The sequence below is a fragment of the Hibiscus syriacus genome, unplaced genomic scaffold (assembly GCF_006381635.1).
Source record: "Hibiscus syriacus cultivar Baekdansim isolate YM2019G1 unplaced genomic scaffold, ASM638163v2 tig00110989_pilon, whole genome shotgun sequence".
Classification (NCBI taxonomy): domain Eukaryota; kingdom Viridiplantae; phylum Streptophyta; class Magnoliopsida; order Malvales; family Malvaceae; genus Hibiscus; species Hibiscus syriacus.
Window position 1 is genome coordinate 195,001 of NW_024062943.1, and position 5,500 is coordinate 200,500.

Sequence of the window (5,500 nt, forward strand, 5' to 3'; positions counted from 1 at the left end):
TCTTCCCTTGTCTCTCACTTTTTTTCTCTTTTTTTATTAGGAACGATCAAGGATAGATTGAAGGGTTGATGGATGCAATCGTCCTTGAAAATTTTATTTATAACATGTTTTGTTCTTCTAAAAATTTATAATTTTGTCTCCAATATAATATCATATATATATATAAACGTCTCTGAAACCGATGATTGTAACTACCATTAGCTTGGCCAGCAGATTGTAACCTGATTAACGGAGGCATGTCCATACTAGCATATTTCAAAAGGCTTTGTTGATGAAATCTTTATGATATATTACCAGAATTATCAACTACTGCAGCTTGCTAGTGCTTTCTGCAACAGCCATGGTGGCTGGTCGATCTTTTTTCACTATTTAATGTGTCAAATGCTGCTGTCAAAATATTATTTTTATATTTCAAATTCATCCTTTTTATCATGAGTTTCACAGGAAAGAAAAGATGTGCACTATACACTGCTAATCATATGTTTGAAATGTACTCGGACAACATAATTATCTTGTACAAAAATGTCTAAAGTTACGTTTAGGGAACAGGTTCATGAATGATTAGTGATTAAATTAGTTAATATTTTGTTGATAATTACTCCTTTATTAGTCGATTTAAGCTGTTGATTTGGGCGTTTTTGTTCATTTTCTATGCAGGGCAGTAGATTCCAGAAATGATGCTAAAATAGATGAAATTCTACAACTTTTTATTTTCTGAAATCAAGTTCGGCTTAGTGGGCATTAATTGGGGCATGACTGCGTCTGACGTGGCATCCAATCAGTATCTTCTAGAAGGTCCAGTCAACATTCTCGTGGAGACATGAGACGCAGCCGCACATCCAAAGTTTAAATTAGGATTTATCTTTGTTTTTAAGAATTATCTTTTATTTTTAGGATTAAGCTTGAATATTTTCCAAGAATTATCTTTGTAATTTCTTTGTACAAATTTAAGGTTTAGGATAGTATAATACTCCATCGAGGTGAACTGAAAATCATATCTCTCATCTCACAAATTCTTTTGTTCCTTTCATTTGTTTTTATAAAACTTCTTTTCTTTTTACTTTTGATTTTCTTTATTTATCTTTACAAGCTTTCTTTATTAAAATTCTAAGTATGGTTTCTACCATGTCAAGTTGAGTTTTTCATAAGTCAAAGGTTGAAGCGATGACTCAATTCTAATTGTGAGAATTGAAAAGCACCTCATACCCTTCGGGTAACATTTTCAGTTTTATGGAATCAGAGATCGACAATCAACCATCCTTTTATAATAAAACACTTTTACTTCAAAAGAGGTCGTTGGATTAATTGTGGTTTCGGTTAATAGTTAGGAGGAAGGATCAACTTGTAGTACATTTGACTTCTAGTGAACACACTTAGCGGCGATCTACTAAGGAAAACTGAAATTAGGTTCAATTCTCATTGAGATGCTATAATCCGAGTCTGGTTTTTTCAAAACTAAAACAAAGTTGGGATTAACAAGTTATTGTTGTGGTTAGTCCACATAAGGACTGAGATCTAAGATTGATTTTGGATGATCGATTAATGAAGAGAAAAACAAGTTATAGTGGTTGGGCCCTGCAAACTGTAACCGACGTGAATCCGATGCTAAAATTCTATTTAAGGATATGTTGGAATTGAGACAAAAGCTTAAGCCTTAACTTGATTTTTATCAATAGAATTTTCTTTAATTCAATTTCTTTATTAGATCATTAATTTTCTTTACAAACTTCCCAAAAAACCCTCATTTCATTTTTCTTTACAATTCATGCCAGATCAAAAACTAAGAACCGAATTATCGGCAATTTCCTTAGTCCTTGCAGATTGATCCTTACTATCTTTATACTATCTTTTTCTATTTTAATTTTGAGATTAAGGAATAATTATTTGACATAGAAACGATACATGTTAAATTAGCACCGTTGCCAGGGACTTTAGCAAATTACTAATTTATTTTGTTTTCGATTTATAAACAGACAAAATCGAGGAACATTAGAAGAATTTGATCCAGAAATCGAAGCATGAGCTAGACAAATCCACGTACAAACGCTTCAAGAGAAAAAAAGATGATAAGAACGGGCAAATCTCGAATGACCGATTGACGCCACCTCCTATTCAAAACTGACACAAATTTTAGAATCATTATCGTATACCGAATCGACATCCACGCTCGACGTCGTACCCACCATCGATCCAATACCCAACACCGACACTGCACCTAACATTGATCGTACACCGCCAGTACCTATGGGCGATTCACACAATTTGTGAGTTGGTCACGCTCATACGATTCAACAACCTCTCTCCATCGCCTTCCCTCAAGGTGAAACTATGTTTCAACTAAAAATAAGGTTGATTCATCTTCTTCCTGCCTTCCACAGACTTTCCAGTGAGAACCCACATAAACATCTCATGGAGTTTCATATGGTCTGTTCCAGCATGAAACCACAAGGAGTATCCGATGATTGAGAGCTTTTCCAGTTTCTTTATCTGGTTTAGTAAAAGAATGGTTATTTTATTTCCCTCCAAATTCAATTAACACACAAGTTTTCCCAATAGCAAAGAAAAGCGAATTGAGAAGAAGTATCCTGTAAATTAAACAAAAAGATGGGGAATCACTGAATCACTTTACGACTACTAAGAGTGATTCAAGAAGCTTTATGCAAGTTGTTCGTAGCATGGATTAACTGAACAAACGCTTCTTTAATATTTTTATGAAGGGTTACTTCCCATGGAGTTAAAAAATGATCGATGCTGCTAGTGGATGAGTTCTCGTTAATATGACCCCAAACATAGCAAGGGAATTAATCTCGACGATAACAACCAACTCTCAACAATTTGGCTCTACAAGTGAATCAATCTGACGAGTTCATGAGGTAAGTATAATTTCCTTTGAAAATAAAATTGATAAATTAACTAACTTAGTTAATGTTCTTTTTGTAGGTAAGATTAGACCAGTAATGAGTATGCGAGATATGCATGATGTCGGATCATCCAACAAACTGTTGCCTGATGCTACAAGAAGAGACAAGCGCACAATTTAATACTGAAAGGAATTTTTTGGGACCTCTCTAGAGGCCTTACAACCCTCACTCCAATAGATACAACCAGGGATGGAGATATCATCCAAACTTTAGTTATGCATAAAACTCAAGGCCTAATCAAGGCTATCAACCAAGTCTACCTACACAGTAACCTTATCAGTCACATAAATCATTGCTTGAGTCGATCATGGAAAAATGGCTTTATCCCAAGAAAAGTTCTAGAATTGTACTGAGTTACAGTTACAAGAGATAAACAAGAAAATTAGATAGTTGGGTTAGGCTATGTGGTTCTTAGAATCACAAGGTAAAATTCCCTCTCAAACTGTCACAAATTCGTGGGAGAATGTAAGCGCTATCACCCTTCGAAGTGCAATAATTGTCAAAAAAAAAATCTCGGAGGAGTTAGGGTAGAATCCCAGAAAAAAGAAGAACCAAAATCTCAGAATGAATAAACATAAGTAGGCGTAAACTCCCAGAGAAGAAATGAGAATGGAACAAGATTCTAGAGAAAGAAGAAAAACAATTTATAATCTGATCTGACACCATCTCCCTATGATGTTCCAACTCCTTTCCCCTCAAGATTTGCAAAAAGAGACAAACAAACCGAGAAGAAAGAGATCTAGGATGTTTTTCAAAAGGTGGAAATCAACATTCCACTTCTTGACATAATCCAAAATGTTTTGATGTACTCCCAATTCCTTAAAGAACTCTGCACTACAAAAGAAGACTTATCGGACATGAAAAAGTCAATTTAGGATAACATGTTTTTACAATTTTTTAGCGAAGGCTTCCACCAAAGTTGAATGACCAAGTTATGTTCGCCATCCTAATGACCAAGTTATGTTCGCCATCCTATGTAAAATTGGTAAAATTGGCATAAAACGTGCAATGTGTGATTTGGGAGCACCCATAAATGTTATGCCTTTATCTGTTTATAAATTAATCTTTGTTGAGCCATTAAAAGATACTAGAGTTACAATTCAGTTGACAGATCACTCAGTTATTTATCCCGAAGAAGTACTAGAAAATGTCTTAGTAAAGGTAAATAACTCATATTTCTGGTGAATTTCTATGCCATCGACATGGAAAACGATCAGATAAATACTTGTTCCAAAATTCTCCTTGTTTAACCTTTCCTTAGTACGACAAACACAAATATCGATGTAAGAAGCGAAATCCTTGCAATGGATTTTGATGGTGAGGTCGTTAGATTTAATATTATAAATCGATGTTGTACCTTGATAATGTTCAAAGCTTAAATTTTGTTGATGTTATTGATCATGCAGTTGATGAATTTATAGAAACTAATTTTTTTGATGATCCATACAGGGAATTGGACAAGTTTGACTGGGAAATCAAGGAATTCAAAATTCTTTTTCTATTTATTCGAATAAACTTATTTCACCTTCAAATAATAAATTTTTACCTTTTATTTTATAGGCTCCTCAAATTGAATTGAAGTAATTATCAGATCACTTGAAGTATGCATTTTTGGGAGAAAACAACACTTTATCGTAATAATTTCAAATAAGTTACGAAAGAAGCAAGATCTTGTTACAGTCTTGCGCGCGCACAAAGAGGCTATATGGTGGGCTATCGCCGATATTAAGGAACTTGTATGCTTAAGATCAAGATCGAGGAAGAAGCTAAACTGTCACGTGAAGGACAACGCAATTAAATCCACTAATGATGAAAGTGGTAAAGAAAAAATTTAAATACTTCTTGATGTAGACGTTATCTATCCAATCTCGAATAGTAATTGGGTAAGTCCAGTCAATGAAATTCTATAAAAGTTTCAGTTTTCACTTTGCATTGTTTGGATAAAGTCAAAAAGAAAATGCTTATGATTGACACAACTATTGCGGCATGAGTCATTCAAAAAGAGCACTGTGCAGAGCTTAGGTTGGCCTATGTAGATAATGACATTACTTGATTTTTTTGTTCTTTTTTTGGAATATTCATAATTTATGTTTGTTGGATTTTCTTAGTGAGTTGTATTGTTATTGTTAATTTTGTTTATTTAAATATATAAGAAGCTTTATCGTTGATAGAAAGCCTCTAAAGTTTTTAAAAACATACAAAATTTTATATTTTTGATCAATTATAATCTTTCGATATGACTATCAAGAGATTCACATGATCTATAAAAATCATATCTATTATCTGATATTAATATTTATTTAGCATAGCGACTTATGAATAGTAATTATGATATTAAATTTAATGTTAATACTAGAAATCAATATATAAACATAGGCCCGAGCTATAACAGGAGCACCCAGAGTCGTCGCTCTGGGCCCCCTCTTTGAGATGCCCCACATTTTTTTATAAAATTAAAAATCAAAATAAAAACATAAATGTCATATTCTTGCAGAAAAACGATGTGCTTCAATTGAAACTTTGAAAGTAGCAAAATAGTAAAACATTACTTCTCTTCTTCAAGTCCCAAATTAAACTTC